Source organism: Lissotriton helveticus, chromosome 9, assembly GCF_964261635.1.
Source record: "Lissotriton helveticus chromosome 9, aLisHel1.1, whole genome shotgun sequence".
In the NCBI taxonomy this organism is placed as follows: Eukaryota; Metazoa; Chordata; class Amphibia; order Caudata; family Salamandridae; genus Lissotriton; species Lissotriton helveticus.
The window spans coordinates 912,641,743-912,661,407 of record NC_136070.1 but is presented as its reverse complement, the minus strand read 5'-3'; the positions used below and the strand labels follow the sequence as shown (position 1 = coordinate 912,661,407).

Below are 19,665 nucleotides of genomic sequence, written 5' to 3'. Positions count from 1 at the left end.
TGCTGAGGTCGGGGGGAGGGTGGAACGGAGACCTTTCCTCCTCCGGGGTCTTTGTGTAGAATAGGGGTTCTTGGGCGACAGGCACACTGCAGGTTGGGGTGGCTCTTTAGCTTTTTGCAGGGGTGCAGGGTGGGGGGTGTTTCTCTTCAGTTTGGGGGAGGGGGGTTGGGAAGTTTTTTCTTTTCTGTGTGTTGTTTTCAAGGCGAGTTGCTCCTGTGTTTGCTGCTGTTTCTGCTGTCTAGCTCATGGACGAGGGGTCTTGGCTCGGGCGGCTGGGATGGGGGGTAGAGGGTTGAAATTTCTTTCCTGGAACGTTAATGGCCTGGGAGATCGTATTAAGCGCAGTGTTGTCTTAAAATGTATACGACGTTTGTCACCGGACATTGTTTTCCTGCAAGAAACCCATTTGATTGGTAATGTTTGTTATGCAATGAATAGATGGGGCTACCGCCTTGTGGCGCACTCGGGGTTTACCTCCGGATCTAGGGGTGTGGGCATTCTTGTTCGAACCTCCCTCCCCCTGGCGATTGATGAGGTGATTCACGATGATCGTGGGAGATATATTGTTTTGGTGGGTAGATATGAGGGCCGCACCCTATCTCTCTTCAATGTTTATGTTCCCCCGGGTTTGCAGGCTTCTACTTTTACTGATTTGGGCCGTGTTTTGTTAGATCTCCCCGATAGTACTCTCTTTCTGGCCGGTGATTTTAACTCGGTGTTTTCCGGCCTTCACGATCGCCATCCCCCTAGAGATACCCCGCAGGCTCAGCAGTGGTTGGGTGGGTTTCTGGACACCTTTGGCCTTGTGGACTGCTGGCGACTGCTGCATCCTACTCAGCTCCAATACACCTTCCATTCTGGGGCTCACGGCAGTCTGTCTCGGCTGGATTATTTCCTGATGCCCGCGGCCCAATCATCAGCGGTTCGTGAGATTTTACATTTGCCAAGGGGTATTTCTGATCACTCGCCGCTCTGGCTTCGTTTCGAGGTTGGGGTGGAAACGGCGGGCCGAGTGGCTCCCATTAACCCTTGGTATCTTTCCTCCCCTGCGACTCGTACCCTCTTGCTCAAGTCCATGGATGCATATTTCTTGGAAAACGAGGGGTCGGTCTCTTCGGCTGTGTCCCTGTGGGAAGCCTTTAAAACTGTGATTCGTGGACAGGCCCTTTCCTTGATTGTTGAAGCTAAGAAGGCTGGGAGGAGGGAGGTAGTGGACCTCGAGGGAGAGATCTCTGCTCTGGAGGGCGAGTTAGAGTCTGGTGTCACGCCTGAGAAACTCCATGCCCTGGGTCTAAAACAGTTTGCATATAAATCCTTGGTCACTGACGCTGCGAAGGTGATGTTTCGTGAGCAACAGGGCAGATTGTATGATGTGGGTGACAAGGCGGGCAAACTCCTAGCGTGGTTGGATAAGAAAGAAAGAGTCAATCGTGTGGTGCCCGTGATTCAGTCTGCGAGTGGTGAGAATGTGATTGATCCGACTGCTATTGTTGATCGTTTTGCGGAATATTTCGTGTGGTATATGCTCCCGTGTCTGTAAGGGATGTTGCCGACTCCCGCCTTCTTCTGCGTGATATCACTTTGCCCTGTGTCACCGACTTGGACCGTATTGCTTTGGACTCCCCTTTTACGAATGATGAGATAGCCACTGCAGTTCGTTCGCTTCGTTCGGGCAAAGCATTGGGCCCGAACGGTCTGCCTATTGAGTTGTACAAATTGCGCCCCGATGGGGTGGCGCCGTATCTTCGCGCCATGTTTCTAGAATCTCGTGAGCGGAACATACTTCCTTATGATCAGCGTCTGGCGACAATCGTCGTCATCCCTAAAGAGGGTAAACCGCGTGACCTCTGTTCCTCGTATAGGCCCATATCCCTATTAAATGTTGAACCTAAGGTGTTGGCTAAACTTTTGGCGACCCGTCTCCTTTCGGTCCTCGGGGATTTGGTCCATCCGGATCAGTCTGGTTTTATCCCGCATCGGAACACTGCTCTGAATTTACGTCGCCTCCACGGCGTGCTGGCGAGGGCGGGGCGTTTGACTGAACCGGCCATTTTGGCGTCCCTGGATGCCTCCATGGCCTTTGACACTGTGGAGTGGCCCTATTTATGGGCGACTCTTGAGAAATTCGGATTCGGGTGCGAGTTTATTAGCTGGGTTAGACTATTGTACGCGGAACCTCTGGCACAAGTTGTAGTGAACGGTAGAGTGTCGGCTCCCTTCTCCTTGGGCAGGGGTACCCGTCAGGGTTGCCCCTTGTCCCCTCTGTTGTTTGCGCTCGCTCTTGAACCGTTGGCGGCCTGGCTCCGTTGGGAACCATCCCTTAAAGGGATTCGTTGGGCCCCGGACTTCGAAGACCGCGTCTCGCTTTATGCAGACGACATCCTCTTGTATCTTACTTCCCCTCGCAAGTCTTTATCTGTTTTATTTGACGTTCTGGCGTCCTTTGGCACTAACTCAGGCCTCGTCATCAACTGGTCTAAGTCATGTGTGTACGTTCTATCTGGTGTCTTGCCTTCGTTGCCGAGTAGACTTCCTCTTCAGGTGGTCCGGGATGGCTTCAAATACTTGGGGGTTTTTGTTACCTTGGACCCGTCCCTTCGTTATGATCGTAATCTCCTTCCCCCGTTGCTTAGGCTCCGTTTGGACGTTGCCCGTTGGCGCAAACTTCCCTTATCTCCCCTGGGTCGGGCGGCCTTGTTTAAGATGATGTCATTACCGCGGTTTCTCTACGCTCTCCAGAATTATTACGATCCTATCCCTAAGGCCTATTTTCGGGAGATTGAGAGCCTTCAGAGGCAACTTATTTGGGATGGGCGACCGCGCATTGCTCTCGCGAAACTTTCCATCCCGTGGTATGATGGGGGCATGGCGCTCCCCGATGTTAAGAGATACTACTGGGCTTCCCATCTGTCCGCTATCAATCACGCTATGTTCTCGCCGGGTCGTAATCCGGCGTTCGAAATGGATAAACTTCAGCTTCCGGGAGGTGACTTTAACAGAGTGCTCTATTCTCGCTCCGCTGGGCGCCATCTTGTGGGACCTACTTTGATTGCTTTGTCGGTATGGCGTGCCGCGAATGTGAGCCTGGGCTGGGAGGATCGCTTGACGTTGGCGACGCCGCTTTATGCTTCAGAACGTCTGGGCGGTCTTTGGTCTTCCAAGGGTTTTGACCGTTGGGAATTGATTGGGATCTCTAAGGTGGGGGATGTGTACTCTAAGGGTTCTGTGCGCCCGTTTCAGGCCCTTCAGGCTGACTACGGCCTGAGTAGTCAGGAATTCTTTCGATATTTACAGGTCAGGCACGCTTTGGTTTCGGTATTTGCTCCTGGTGAGATTCCGCCTGACTCTTCCCCCCTTGAGGACCGTATCCTTGACGAACATCTTCCTGATAGCACTATCTCCCTGATCTATAAAAAGTTGATTAACAATCGGACTGACTTACTGGCCCGACTTCGGGAACAGTGGGTGGGAGATGGGTTGGAACTTGATGATGAGGATTGGCAGTCGGCCCTCTCCTCCCCGAAGGAGGTGGCTATCCCGGCTCGACTCGGTCTGGTCCAATTGAAGATCCTTCATCGGGTGTACGTGACGGGGCCGCGACTGATGGTGATGGGCTTTTCCTCCGATGGCTTGTGTAAGCGTGGATGTGGTTTGCGTGCTACTTTCCTGCATATTCTTTGGGAGTGCCCGATGGTGGCTGCTTATTGGGTGGCTGTGCTTGATCTGATGACTGTGGTGACAGGGATGTCCTTGCGTCCAGAACCTCGTCGCGGTCTTCTGAATGTTTGGGAGCCCACTGACTATTCGGTGGCACAGACTAGATGGGCCACCCTGGGCTATATGATTGCAAAGCGAGATATTGCGCAACTCTGGGGGGCCTCCAGGCCCCCTGCCCTCTCGCAATGGGAGGATAACATGGATTGGTCCATGTTCCGTGAGAAAACCGTCTATGTGGCCAGGGGCAGACCCAGGGCATGGGTGAAGGTGTGGGGTCAATGGAATGAATACCGTGGCGACATTTGTACTCCTCCCCTTGTGGACACTATCGAGATTACCCTATCTCCTTCGGCTAGCGTTCTCGGACTCTTCGTATAGGGACTGAGCTGGTGTTTCCAGCTCTCCCCCCCCTTCTTCCTGATCTCTGCGCCCCTCCCCCCCCCCCCCTCCGAACTCCTTAGTGCTTAGAATTTTGCTACTGCACTTCCGTTGCTGTCCCCCCCTTGCGTCCCTTGGGCTGACCTTCAGTGATACACTCTCGCCTTTTTGTATGTTTGTTTCTTTTATAAACATAAAACCTGTTTTTTGCTCTGTATATAATGTGGAGTATTGCATTGTTGGTTGACTGTCACCTCTGCGGGCATATATGATATGTCTCTACTCCTTTTTAGCGGCTGGCCCGTGTGGTTGTAGGCCCATCCTTGTAACTTCTTGCTTGCTCAAATAAAGGTTTTTAAAAAAAAAAAAAAAAAAAGAGACAATAGTCTGTCAGAAGCAGATGGGCTTGTAAAAACCTCGGGGACTGTCGCTGCTGGGAGAAATAAGATATGTTGGAAAGGGAACCGTGAATACTCGTTTAGTTCGCCCCGGAGAGGGTTAACTCAAAAACGAATGTATTTTCCACAAAAAACAAGAGGCCAAGTGAAGTGTAACTGGGTCTTGTCTGCTGTCATAACGACGTACAAAGTGTTTCTACTGTTGGTTTAAACGGGGGGGGGGGGCTTCCTTCTGTAGTCTGGTGCAGGTGTAAAGTGCTCACATTAGTTTCACTTCGCGCTTTATTAAAAGTGCAAACAAAAGAAATGGAAAGAACGTTCTGGGCTCTGGCTCCGTCGGCACAGACTGGACCAAGGCGGAAACTCCTTTTATTTCTCTATTTTGGTGCAAACTGGGCAGGTGTTTCTCAGGGTCGTTCGGGGTCTTCTATTTTTTATTTCACTCCGACACTAAAGATTCCCTCGTCTAGAGATGGCGTCGACTGTAAAGCCACGCCACAAAATGAATATAATCTTCATTTCATAATTATAGATTTATTTGGGAGGGGGAGGGGGGGGGCGGGGCAGAGACTAGTGCAGTCAACCCGTAACTGTCGCCTAAAAGCGGAAAAACACTTTTTGAGTGTCTAAATGCAGCGGTCATACTCGGGCATTTACCGCATAATCCTGAATGTAATATTTTTGACACTTAAATTGCCACGCAATTTAAATGACAGGTGTACCTAAAATGTTTCTACTTCAAATAAACAAATTAATTTGTGTTTTTGCCATGATTTAGATGACCTGCTTCCATAATGTATTCCTCTGTGCCGACTATAGTTCGGAGACTCGACAATAACACAGCTTCGCGGAATGATTTGAGGGCTCTCGTTATGAGATTATGAGTACATTCATGTTACAAAGAGAAACATAAGATATGCCTCAGTCCCCTTTAAAATGTGAGTGTTTATATCTTCGAATTGGGTGCAAAAAAAACCCACCAAAACCGACAAAATGTAAATATGTTTGGAATATACACGTTTATACGTACAATGTAATAAATAGGCTGATCGTAAGTGATATGTGCGTGTAACACTGGCATTGTTTTCGTTTTAAAAATGAATAAGAAAGGCATATATTTTAGTGCCTAAATTATACACTGGAATCGAATTCCGGCGTTTGCGTGCGATTTAACTGCTTGACCCTCGGCAGGCCGCTTCTAGATCGCGCCTTTTGTTTTTCTTGTCCGACTGATGCGAGCGACGCTTGGAGAACTGGGTTTCGTGCGGGAAAGTGCCCAAAACACTGCACAGGCGCAGAGTGTTCTTGGCCGCGTCTCCGGCTCCGACAAGTGACGTCAGGCGGGCGCACGCACTTCTGCGCAGGCGCAGAGTGTTCTTGTCCGCGTCTCCGGCTCCGCCTGCTAATGGCGTACAAGAGGTGATGGACCGCACTGGAGTCCCTGGCCGTTCCTTGCCGTGTCGCCCCCGCCCGCCGCAGCAGCACTGGAGCCCCTGGCCGCATCGCACCCGTCCATCCACTGGGAGCCAGGCAGAAGGAGCCCGCAAGAAAAGAGCCTGGTGAGGTAAGGGGGGGCGTGTGTTTATGCAGTGTGTGTGCGTGTGTGTATGCAGTGTGTGTGTGTGTGTGCGCGTGGGTCTGCGTGTGTGTATGCAGTGTGTGTGTGTGTGTGCCTGTGTATGCCTGTGTATGTGCGCATGCGTGAGTGTAGAGTGTTTGCGCAAGGGAATGAGGCAGGAGAGGGGCACGGCGCCGTGCGCGCTCACGAGGTCAAAACTGAGCAGATCTGCGCTCGTGCACCCTCTCCTGTCCACATTCCCAAAAACTGGTAGCAATAGTTGTCGAAGCCGACTGTCGTGCTTCGACCTAAAAACGAAGGTTTTCAGTTGGAAAGGAAACCCTGCACTGACCAAGTAGTGTAGCAAGGCTGCCATAGCCCCTGGTGCAAGCAAGGAAAAATTACCCGGTTGACAGATTTTGGGGCATTACAATACAGAGATTATCAGGGTTCCTAGCACCCCTCAGGGCACTGGGCCTCTGATCCACGGCCCCAGCCGCACAGATATGGTACGCCCTTGCGGCTAATCAATCAATTAACTTGCACTGCGAGGGCAAATGCCCCAAAGGAGCAATCACCAGCATACAGGACTACATTTTCAACTTCGTTTTACTTTATTCATATATTGGTGGGCAACAGTGGAAAATCATTGAGCGGGCTTCTAACTACCCGTCACAAAATTACTGAAACTCCCTGAACTGCTAAAATCCCAAATAAGCACCCTCCCAAATGGCAGAGAAGATAGAGGTTAGGCGAGTCAAACAATTTGAAACATCTCTCTTCCACTCAAAATTGCAGAATTCCACGTATGGCCGTGGCAGTCAAGCCATTAAGGAACACAGAATCCTCCATTTATTGCATCACCACCAGCAGAGGGGTTAAACAAATGTTACATTTCATTCAAATCGCTGCTCAAGTCTTGGACAGCAATCTGGGCCTCAGGCAGATAAAAGTCAATGCGGGATTGTAACTTCGTGGCAACCGTGAAAATCGCAATTACTGTAAAACTAACAAAAGCCAAGGCCGTTGGACTGTGCTCGTTTGACGTGGTGCCTACACCTTATGCAGACGTGTGTTGCTTCCGGAGTAAGAGCAGGCCCTAAAAACCTCATGAAAGCTGGAGGGTCCGGTCCGTCTGTCCAGGCTCATGAAAAGTAACAGGGTAAGGCTTTGTTTTAAATGCAGAAAAATTACTTTTGTTTTCATCTTTCTTAATAACAAAAATGTGTTAGAATTCTAGGTTTTGAGCGTGTTTTCGTGACCCTTTATTTTTCACGTGTCATTGAGTGGCACGCTATCGGAAGCATTTGTAAAAGGAAAATGCTAAAATCTTTAGTCTCATTTTAAATTTAATGAAAAACCCATATTTGCACTAAGAACAGCATAATCGCAGTATAATAAGTAGTAACCATTCATATGAAAATTATTATCAAAGTACCTTCTTAACCAACTTGGAATAACACAAATGTATGACTGTCCGAGATCAACCTCGTTTTAGGATTGTGGCTTAGTCCAGAGCCCTCAAAGTCATCACTGGAAAGGGAAACATCCTTTACAACGAAACTTTTACAACGCACTACCATTACGACGCAACTTTTACAACGCAAACCATTACAACGCATAGCGCTGGGGGGCGCTCTAGGATAGGGAATGTATTTAATATACTATCCAACACCTTCCCTACTATCCACGGGGACTGGAGTTGGAATAGTAAATTAAATAAATCACTATCCAGCGCCTAAAAGCACTATGCGTTGTAATGGTATGCGATGTAAAAGTATGCGTTGTAACGTCATACATCCCACTGGAAAAGTTGTGTAATGTGTCACATGACCTTTAGTCTACAATGTCAATGAAGGTGGCTAACTACCTTACTTAAGATACATTATCAAAATTGTCACCAAATAGATGGCAACATACTTTTCACATTTATTTATCATTTAGAAGGTAAAGATCAACCCTGCATCTTTACAGAAAATAAATAATTAAGCAATAGTCACTAGATTTCTTACACACCTATTTTAACCCGTTTAAAAAAAAAACAAATCTGTAATCCACTTGAGACACTTCCGCACAGAGACGTAGGTGTGAATTTCGATCAGACCAAAACTAGCGTTTAATCCTATTCCAAACAAAGACACTACACAAATGAGCATCACAAAGCATCATTCGTTTCCATAGTACTTTAATGCTTCAAATTGATTAATTCACTTCTTAGAATTTCAGATACTATTCGGAGGCTAGGCAGAATATTCAATTGAAATTTCAAGTTTTGGAGGTGATGCTGCAAAAGTTTGCGAAGTGAACTCAGTAGATTACGGTTATTCTGGATGGAGAAATTAAATAGAATTCATCCCATTGGCCTAACAGAAAGTATGGATTCTTGTAATTTCCTGCATACGTGGTGGGGGTTGTTTTCAGCATGGCGAGCAGAGAACCAATGGAATGAACTCTGATAAGGGGCAGCATTGGTTTGTAGAATATATTTTTGGTTCTCTAACGTAATCAATCATTTGTTTATAGCACAACTCTCCATAGAGGACGGCAGTTAAACGAAATTAGAGATTTGGAAATATGGTGTGAACATTCTATAACAGGAGGAGGCTTTTTGATGACCATTCATACAGTGTTCTGGTGTGGGGTAAGGATTAACTTAGTTCTCTTCTAACCGGATCTCATCAGTAGTCTCTCCCAGAACATGGATTAGTGGCAGAAGCACACAAATTATATGCCTCTTTGGGGTAATTTACCACAGGCCAAAATCAACAGCAAGGGCACAAAGCAAGCAGTCAGTCATCTAAGCTGCAACTGGAATCATCGATTAGTCACACACATTATATATTAGAGTCCGACACCAATGACATGCATCATTGGAACCAGACAGAACATGAAGCAATTGTCCAAGGGCCTCATTACGATGTCGGGCGGAAAGTCTCCAACCAGTGGTCAGAGGCTTTCTGACCGACACAGTAGGTTTACAGTCCGACCACCGTATTAGGATGATGGTAGTCTGAGTGAAACCTGCGGGGGATTTCAGCGTGGTACAGATTGGCTCAAGGAGCCAGTCAGTGAGTCGGACACACCGCATAATCCCTTAATGACGTCAGCTCCGCAATCGAAATTATGTCTGTTTCCGACAGCCATTCCATGTTGGCCTTTCCGACATGGAAAGGCTGCCTGAAAGAGACATTGGGGGCCCCTAGCAGGGCCCCCTTCCCCCCCCCCCGACCCTCTGCAATGGGGGTGGGGCACCTCTGGTGCCCACTAAAAATACCTCTGTGTGGGAGGCACCGACCACATGGTGAAGGGAGGTTTACAAACCACCATTTGTCAATGGAATCTTGTGCTGCGGGCCTTTTCTGCCCACCGCACAAGCTTCCATAGACAAATGGAGGTCTGCGACCGCCCTATGGACAGTGGCATCGTAATACTGCAATCAGAACCGCCAACCTAAGGTCAGGCTGTTCCTTTCCGCAATGGTGCGGTTGCGTAGAACCAACATCGTAATTAGGGCCTTAGCCTTTTATGTTCCAGTAGTCCTGCATTAACTGCCCCATGCAGAAGCCAAGATCACGGACTAAAGGAAGCCATGTGCATTTATAAATAATTATTGGCCAAAACATGATGAAAGCATGCTCAGATAGTACTAACCTTCAGTCCAATCAACCCCAACCCACAGTGCCCACCTCATATCAGCCCATCTATAGTCACAAACATCAGTCCATCTGGCCCTCAGACTAATGAAAGCAGCAGCACTTACCAATGGCAGAAATCCTGAAGTCTGTTAGTCATTGTCTGTGCATGGTGGGACACTGCAGTATCAGTTTTAAGTTGCACAGGTATCATGCACTCTTGGCTAAACAGCCGGTGAGTGCCAGCCAAGAGCTCATGCAGAGCTGCCTGCTGATCTCATGGTGCCAACTCAGCAACATGGGTAGAGATGGTGCAGAGGTACACAGTCCATACCCAGTCCAAATCTAAGCATCCACCCTCCACAATACTTTAAAGTGTGCCCTCTCAGCAAAAGCTCCCATGAGCTAGTTTTTGTGGGCAGTTGCTACACCAAGGAACATCATGTAAGAGACTATGCTGAGAGTCATCACCAAATCACAGTGCCTGTCACAGAGGAAGGCTAGTCTGAGATCCAAGGAGTGTGTCAGTAACATGTGAGGCCAGCCCATCAACGCTAGATCCAGAAACCCTCTTCATTTGCTGCATGTGGCACAAAGAAATTAATAAAACAGAGACCCCCCCCCGTGTGTAGATCAAGGCTTGAAAATGTGCATTTTTGGTGAGATTTGTATTTACACTGCCACCCAACGCCATGGTCACCCAGATGGATAAACCACCTGAAGGTCTGCCTTGTTTAGGGGGGGGATGAGGTAATATTAGGTATTCATACCCTTCTATAACTCTAATGTTGGCCAAGTCTCCTGAAACATAAGGATATCCTATTTATTTACCATCTTGATCCATTTATCACTACTTAGTTTAGAAGCCAAGCGGCGACATTCCAGCTTAGTACATGTAACGTTGGGTCATAAGGCTCAGAACCGTCATTTTCTAGGATGACCTCAGGCTCAGAACCGTCATTTTCTGGGATAGCCAACATGGATGTCAAAGGGGCAATTTCAGTGGGTTTTGGTATAAATGACGGTCAATCTAAGCTATCAAGATCAGAGAGGGCAGAGAACCTGTTTACACAAACCGGTATGAAGGAGTAATTGGAAATTACTGATCGGGGTTTGGTCTACAAAAGAAGCCATCAGTCAAACGATTTGCGTGACAATTCTAGCACCCTGCAGTAAAGCATAAATGTTCCCAAAACGTAAGTCCTGCAAAACTATTGTTGGTAGTGTTATGCACTTATGGTGAAATAGAGGCAATAATGTCGAGGGACGCGCAAACTGGAGGTTGTTAGTAGGCCTGGGTGGTGAACTTTGTTCCGTTCACAGAGTTTGCGGAGTTTTATGCAATAAGCGGGGCTCGCAGAGTGCAGAAAGCTCTGCTTTGCGAAGCACAAACTGCAATTTGAACTGCCAATCGCGGAACTTCGTAGGGGTTTTTCGTAACTTCGCTGAGTTCCACGTAGCAAAACTCTGAAAACTTCAGCCAGGCCTGGTAGTTAGGCAGGCTCTTAGGCAGCAGTTGCTCAGTGGTGTAAAAGTAGTGCCGTCAGCAATGCAGCCTCAGATCTATGAATTTGGCAACAAATCCAGGAAGCTCATCTACTGGCTAGCCAACCAGCAGACCGGGTCTAGATTGGTGCTGACGCCAAGAGATGCCTGTGGAAGAGTGGTACGGAATGCTCAGGGAATTCTAGAAGCTTTTACAATTTACTACAGGGCACCTCTATATAATGCATCTGCACCCCCCTTCCCCCCCCCAGGGACCTCTCACAGCAGAGAGAAAAGCGTCATTATTAGTGCATTGTTTGGGGTCAGAGGGCCAGGAAGTATTTGAGCTCCTGCCTGATCTAGATGACAAGGATGACTCACTAATTTAAGATGTGCTTGAAGGAATTAGATATGCATTACTTGCCAAAGGTGAGCATAATTCTGGAGTGTTGTCACTTCGGCAGTAGGGTACAAAAACAACAAGAGTCTGTAGAGGCTTACATAACTGATTTAACAAAAGTTGGCAGCAACCGCCAAGTTGTGGGGTAGTTTGGAAGAGCAGTTATATGATCGATTCATGCTGGGGAGCAATACTTCGAGAGTCTAGGACGAGTTGTGGTTGAAAGGTGTTTGCCAAGTGAGTCAACCACTCCATTTCCTGTATAGAGGTTTGAAAACGGGACAACTTCTCTGGGGCTACAAATAATGTTTTGTCTGTCTAAGACCTAGTCTAATCGTTCTGAGAAATTGCCTGGTGAAGAAGCATATGGATTGCTCCCGCAATGGTAGTAAGTCCACTGATTCACATCACAGGAAGCCTATGAATCGTAATCAAAAGAGGTGGTTTCCGAGATGCTCCAGCTGTCCTTGTGGATGATAGCGACCCCACCTCCTCGTTGATCTATCCTGTCTATGGAAATGAGGGAGAAGCCAGGTGGTACCAGAATGTCTAGGCAGGGAGGAGATGTCTTATTTAGCCAGGTCTCCGTGAGGAACGCAACGTCAATGTCATGAGTGAGGATAGCTTCAGCTAAGTCCGGTGCATGTAGTGAGGCCGATCTGCAGTTGATTAGTAGGCAGTTGGTGAATTTCTCCTGGTTGCTGGCAGTTCTATCTTTAGTCTCCTTGGGTATAGCGGTGAGGACTGGGAGTCTCTGTGGTTTGATGTTGGGCAGGTCTTTTCGGTGACCTGTGATTACTTGGATTTTGGGTTTAGGTGACTCTGTGAGGGGAGAGTCATATGTAGCGGCTAGTGAGGTTGCTTCACTGTCTGCATAGGTGCTTCTGATCTAAACGGCCTTGAGGTTTGGTGTTTTGAGATCGATATACTTGAGATCATGGGCCTAGGGCAGGGGGCTCCGGTTATTTCAGGCTTCTGTGGACCGGAACCCTGGATCCTATGGGAGGGATCGAGAGGCTGGGAACTAAGGAATTCTGTGGGCCCCTGCGTGTTGTTGGCGTTGGTGGAGTAGGAGGTCCGGGGAGGGGATTTCGGGGGTCTACAGGCTATTCAGAGGTTAGAGAGGATTTCCATTAGGCCTTGGGTGATAGTGTCAATCGGATTTTTCAAGGGCCACGAGCCGCTGTGCTTTGGAATCATGGGAGGGGTTGTGGGCATCAGGGGTAGCGCCAGGAGTGTTATGGTTCAAGAGGAGGGATTGGGATCGGGGTAGAAGACGGGGGAGGGGTAGGGGGTCTGCAAGCTGGGGTGAGGCTCGTGCCGAGGGGGCTGCCAGTTGGCGAGGAATTGTTTTCTGTAGGGGGCGGTGGGAAGCGGTAGATGGGGGAGGAGTGGTGATTTGAAGGAGGAGTTGGAAGAGTGGTTAGAGTTTCTTGTTGTGGCTGGTTGGCCGTGCGAGAGCGTTGTGTTGCGGCGGGGAGATGGGGAGCGTATCGGGAAGTAGTGGGATCGCGGAGGAGAGGAACGAGGTCTTCTCTGTTGGCTGTGGGGGGCAGGCAGTGAAGGGGTTGGGGCAGGGTGAGGTAGGGTAGGGAGGGCTGATCTTAGTGCGGGAAATAGGGAGTCGAAAGCTTCCAGGTTCTCATTGTTAGCCTTGTGTGGCCTCTACCAGCTGATCTGAAAGGGAGTATCGTGGTTAATTTGCAACTATGTGGAGTGGATGTGGTTTTGGCGATAAACAGTTGCGTTCTGATCGTGGAGACCCAGTACTCCGGTCTCTCAGTGTGGAATATCAGGTCCATCTTCATCGGTCCGTTGGAGGCCGAGTGATCGATGTCTGTGATAAGGGTTTCTTTGTGTTTGCGGATGAGTTTTTGCTTGAAAATGTGTCAGTTTCGTAGAGAGGAGGGGGGGGGGGGGAGATGATGGTGAAGGAGTTCCGGCTGTGAGGTTTCAGGTGAGTAGGTAGGACTACTGGGGGAGGGGCAGGCAGGTCCCGGGCCATCATGGTGGTAATGTGAGAGGAGGTGCCTGGTTTGGTTGCGGTATTAAGCTTGGGTGGCGCGGGAGGGCAGGAGTCAGGCTGTCTGGGCTCCACGCCGGTGCGACTCACCTGGGCATGTGTCGCTGAGTCTGGAGAACATTTAGAGAACAAGGGTCATTTAACAGCTGGGAAGGTATATGTTTCATGCAAGGGAGACAGCATTGTTAGCTGGTCCCTCCAGAAAGGCTTAAATGTGATGTTTTACCCCAATAGCGATCCGTGTAATGTGTTGAAAGACGTTTCATCTGTTTGAGAGGTGACACCAAATGTAATGGCATATGGTGGTGCCTAGTTCCGGAATGCGGGTTAATGTGGTTTGGTGGAGTGTTTGTGTGATGAGTTCAAAGATGTATTCAATGAGAAGTTAGGGTGTCTCACTAATTGCACACACAAAGGGGCACATGAATCCAGTCTTTTTCTGTTCGTAAACTGGCCGATTCGTAGAAACGGCCCGTTTGCGAATGGAAAAAGGCTTTTTCATATGCATGTACTTTGTCATTCGCAATTTAGGTGATCGCAATTTTTTCCGATTATCTAAATACCGAATGCATTTAGGAAATCGCCATTTGCTAATCCCATTTGCCGATGAATGTAGCCTTTCTTAAATGCGAACTGTGCATTTAGGAAACGATAATTACCATCAACTTCAAGTTGATGGTAATTTGTGCATGCTTTGATAAGTGCACAAAAATGCATTTTTGAAAAGTGCCAGGTAGCACAAACACATGCACTTATGGCATGTGTGTGCTTCACATGTGCACACTTACCTTTTTTGGGGGGTGCATCAGGGGGCCCTTCACTCCACAGGCAGCCTTGGATTTGCAGTTACCAATTTGGTAATCGCAATTTGCAAATGCATTACCATTCATTCCTATGGGTGTGTAGGCCCATAGGAATGAACGGAGTCAATTTAGCCAATAGCGATTCGCAACTTCTGAATCGCTATTAGCTAATTTTAAGGAATTGCAAATTTAATAGAGATTCCTACATGCGTAGCCATTTGCAATTACCAAATAGAGATTCCTTAAAATTCGCTATTTGGTAATCGCAAATCAGGAGTTTGATGAATGTGCCCCAAAATGCTGAAAGAACTGTCAGAGCCAGTTGCTGGTAAAACGAGAGGTGTACCTTTAGCAAAAAGGCCGTAACAACTGAATTGTCTGTGACCATTGTGATAGCTAGCAAACCATACAGTGAGATTGGGCTCGCTGTGGATTTGAGGGGCCTTAAAAGAAAATTAGTCATGGATAAAGTACCCTCTCCCTAATGTCGCAGAGATGTTGGCTCTGCTGAAGGGAGCTGCAGTGTTCAAACACTAGACCTGCGGGCCGCTTACCACCAGACAAAACTCAATAGCGCTTTTTCAAAGTGGACCTCATTCACAACTCTGTTCAGAGTGTTTAGATATCCAGGGCTACCTTTCAGGTTGAATTCTGCAGTCTCTATATTTCAGTGGGCCATGGAGGACGTTTTGCAGGGCATTTCTGGGGTAACGATTTATCAGGACAACATCTTGGTAAATGGTTTGTCTCAGGAGGAACAGGATTTGACAGCAAGACAGGGTTTGACAAGGTTTAAAGAGGGTCTCACCCAAAGAGAAAAGTGTAAATTTAGTCTCTCAGAAAATAATTATTTGGGCCACAGGTTAACCAACGCCGGGATCAAACTTAGAGTGTCTGGTTAGCCCCATTGTCAATGTTCCAGCTCCACAGAATAGGGAAGACTTGGTCACTTTCTTTGAACTAGCAGAGTATTATAACAATTTTTTGCTGAATTTGGCTGCTCGCACTTTTGCCATGAGGGATCTTTTGAAGTAGAGGGTCAGATTCTCATGGACCTAGCAATGGAATTCGGAGTTCCATGAGGTCAAAGAAGCCTTGACTTGTGACCCGTCCTTAAAATGTTTAGATACAACATGTGCCTTTATACTTGTAACGGATGCCAGTGCAAAAAGGCTTGGGTGCGGTTCTTGTGCAAATAAAAAATGGCAAAGAGGCGACTGTTTTGTACCCAAGGGCCTTTTTTGGTTCTGAAAATTATTACACTGATCGAGAAAGAGAACCTGTGTAGAAATCGGATCATAAATCCCTGATGGATATGTTTACCAAGAAAACTCAGGATGTCGTTTCTTCAAGAATTTGAAGGTGGGTGGTGGCCCTGTAAGATAGGGATTTCAAAGTTTTATACATTCCGGGTACAGAAAATAAGGTAGCTGATTGCTTGTCTAGATTGGTGTCCATGTCCATGGAGGCTGTAGTGAAAGAAGTAGCTGATCATTGGGATTTGGATGAATTTAGTTTGTAACAAATCATAGAGGGAGTGGTAAATAAAAATGAGTGGAAAGTTGAGCTCACGTCTGGGAACATGAAAGATGAACCATCAGTCAAGAATGAGCTGCTGTGGAGATGAACCAGGCTGGTACAGCCCACGGTGTTCAGAGAAAGACTGATCCTTTTTGGGCATCGGGGTGTCAAAAAAACCAGAGGAGAGGATTAGGTCATATTTTTAGTGGCCGGGTTTGGATTTTCATGTAAAACGAGTGGTGCGAGACTGCGTGGAATGTGCTTCCAGTGATGAGACCTATACAACTAGTTCAACCCATGGTTATTCAAGAAATGTCAGAAAAGGTTTGGCAGGAAGATCGCTTTAGATCTTCTGGGGCCTATCGCCTGCAAGTCTGGGCAGTTTTATGTTAAGGTACCGATTGATTCGTTTTCATGTTGAACTGAAATTTCGATTACTCAACATAAGGAAACATGCAATGTGATTGAATTCCTAAATAAGAGTTTTGGCAGGTAAGGTTTACCAGATTGCATTCTGACCGATAAGGGGCAACTGGTCTCCAAAGAGATGGAGGAGTTCCTGGCGTTGAGAAGTATAAGGCATAAACATAGTTCTCTCCATCATCCTGAAACAAACAATATGCTAGAGAGGTTTAACAGAGTCCTCAAGGAGACTTTCGAAATTGCAAGGTCACAGAACAAAGACTGGAGGCCGTGGATCATACAAAGGGTGAAAATGTATAGGCCTACACCTCATTCCACTTCCAAAATAATGACATTTGAGGTGTTAAGGAGAAGACCTAACACTAAAATGTATCTTGTGTGGATGAATTGTAAGGAAGTGGGATTCATTCTGGTGGTAGAGAGGAGAATGGAGATGAAAAAACAAATGATCAGGAAGATGAGTGATTTTGACATTAGATTCGCCACTGCCACAACTAAAGTAGCGGTTGGGGACACTGTAAGAGTAAAGTTTCCTCTGAAAAATGGGACTTCAATGTTCTCCCCTCCTACAAATGTTATCAAAGTATTTCGCAATGCGGTGAGGGCGAGCGATAATTGCATTTGGAATCTAAACGGGATAACTCTTGTTGCCGCTGGCACAGCACCTCACAATAACCCCATGTTTGAAAAATACAATGTTACCTGTCTTAACCCCTTCCACACTCATGACGAGCTGGGCTCGTCATGAGGTAGCCTCCTGCTACGCTGATGACGAGCCCAGCTCGTCATGTAACATGTGTTTTTGTTGTTTCCAGCACACAGCGGGAAAATGCATAGCATCGATGTGGTTAAGCAGGTTCCTGCGATGAGAAAGCTCACAAGTTGTGGCCTGTCCAAAATATTTGGATGACTGTGCGAATGGTCTTTCTTTAACGAAAAATAAGTATAGTTTATGACCTGCACCTCTTGTACCATATCTTAAGAACTTGTGTGGTGCAGTTTTTGTTTTACCTTGGTTTTGTTTTGGGGTTTATTGGGAGGGGGGATGAAGAGGTGTGTGGAATCCTGTTGCTTTCGTGGGATTATAGAATGTAACTGTAGAATGTTAATAGAAAGAAGAACACTATGGGTCAGTTGCCTGCCTTTGAGGCTGGGACGTTTCTATGATTACTCCCTTCACAATAAACTACTATTCAAGAACTGACTTCTACTGTGAATGGTGCTTTTCCACATGCTTTTTTCAACCACACCAAACCCAGCTTTTTGTCTGAAACTGGCAGGTTTTCCGGCACCATCCAAATGATCATGGCCCACCCGCAAGTGCCCTAGATCACTGGTATCCCAATTAAATGCTGGTATAAGGCACAGAAACAGGTGGGGTGGGGTGGGCAAGAGGCTCCAAGGAAACACTCGCAGTGGCTTGTCACGTGCTTAAAGTCGTTTGAGTTAATAAAGGGGTTCCAGAGGTGGGACAAGCTGGCCAGCTCCATATTGGGGCATGTTTGGAGCCACAAATATGCTCTCCTTTGCACAACTGAGCCAGAAGTACGATTTACAAGTTTGTTTATCCTCCATTTATTGATTCAACATGCTTTAGAACACAAGGAAAATACCCTGTCCTATTTTCCAATCATATCCTACTGGAAGCAAAGATTACCATGGTGGAGATTGGCAGTAATGTGTATCTCACAGTTGTATAGAATTCTAGCCATTAATACGCCAGACCCCATGACTATCCGGCGGAACCGCCAGGAAGCAGACATAGGAGAGCTAGATAAGTAAAACTACGCCAAGGCAAAGATGGTAGCCTGACAGTTGGTCATCCCAACAGATTGCAAAATCATACAATTCAAAAACATTTTCACAGAGTATACGATACACCAGATAAACTTTGGAGGATAGGGAGGGCCTTGGCGCTGGGATGCCTCTGATGCCGGGATGCAGAAGGCACCTGGAGGCACACGGAGTGACGGTGCCCAGTTATTTCCACTCATTGGACCAGAATCTTTTCAATACTACAGGAGGTGACTGGGTTGCACTTAGGAAGGTCCAAAGATAGTCGTTTTTAGAGTATTCCTGGGTTAGGATGTGCAGATCGCGCTCTGGCTGGTATTGCTTCTACACTGCCCAAGCGGGTCATAACCACGCACTGGCAAGGCAAAGCGTTCTACCTACCCAGTCTCCTTTCGGGAATGGTTGCAGGGTATGGATTACAGCTCAATAGCAGAGGAGGCGGTATATAGATCCAGTGGTTGTCTGCATAAGTATGTTAAAATATGGAGTATTTTTAAAGACTACCATCACATCCTTTGACCAGGGCAGGGGTTGTTTGCTCTGTAACCAACAGGCTACATATCATGTAGTCCTTATTGTGGTGGAGGCAGGTGTGATTATATTGACATTATGTACCTGTATAACTAATGGTATGTCTGGCCCTGGCGAAGTTTATATGTAATGCTGCAGACATCTTATTCATATTTCCATTTTGTTATGAATACAAAAATTATTAAAGAAAGGAAACTACAACATTAATTGCTGTTCAGGAGTTGTACTGCACTTGTGTACAGTTCCAAAAGACCCGTGGGTTGGTGGTCAAACAAACATTTAGGACACCATTCCCACTGTGCTTAACCCAGTTCTGGAAGTTACTGGAACCACATTCCTACACTTATTTCACCCTGACCTCATCATGTACATGACAAGACTCCAAGCTGTACAACTGTCTCATTGCCGGCCACCTCTGCCATGGATTCATATCAAGTTGCAATTCCTAGTACCACTATGCACATTGTTCGACGTCATCTAGTTGTCAAAGCATCTGGATTTTTAACACATGCAGGTACAACTCTACTCCATCACCCTATAACAGTATTGCAGGAATGCATTATGCAAATTCAAATTACATAATGTACAATGTCTGTGTGTTCCTCAGCTTAGCATAGTTTATCTGTAATAAACCTAGAGTTATTCTTCAAGCTATCACTTATTGAAGACATCCTCCAAAACTGGCTATTTAGCAATGGTCAGTTCACAATATGTTATGTGTTTCCAATTCACTTTAGGCAGCCTAGAATTCTCCATTCGTTAAAAAAAAACAAAAAACACACGAGATGTCATATCAAGAGCAGGTTTATACGGTGCAACAAATCTCACCATAAAAGCATACTATAAAAAAACATTCCTAAATTTACATTGTCATTCTGAATCATTTCAAATACAAATACACAAAAATAATTTTTTTAATATTTTATCAAAAAGTCTGTGTAACCATCATTAATCATTCTTGGCAATTTAAAGGGACTAAGGATTTGCAAACTAAGTGAGGTT

The 19,665-nt window shown here is 46.7% G+C and overlaps 2 long non-coding RNA genes across 2 annotated transcripts in view; one reads left to right on the top strand and one right to left on the bottom strand.

Annotated features, from left to right (window-relative positions):
- The window catches only part of LOC144781990 (uncharacterized), a 190,804-nt gene that overhangs the window by 144,235 nt on the left and 26,904 nt on the right, over positions 1-19,665 (bottom strand). The window lies entirely within an intron of this gene.
- Positions 7,100-19,665, top strand: part of LOC144781991 (uncharacterized) — a 105,485-nt gene continuing 92,919 nt past the window's right edge. Inside the window, exon 1 of the long non-coding RNA XR_013601098.1 lies at positions 7,100-7,213. This is a non-coding gene — a long non-coding RNA (uncharacterized LOC144781991). The remainder of the gene's footprint in view (positions 7,214-19,665) is intronic.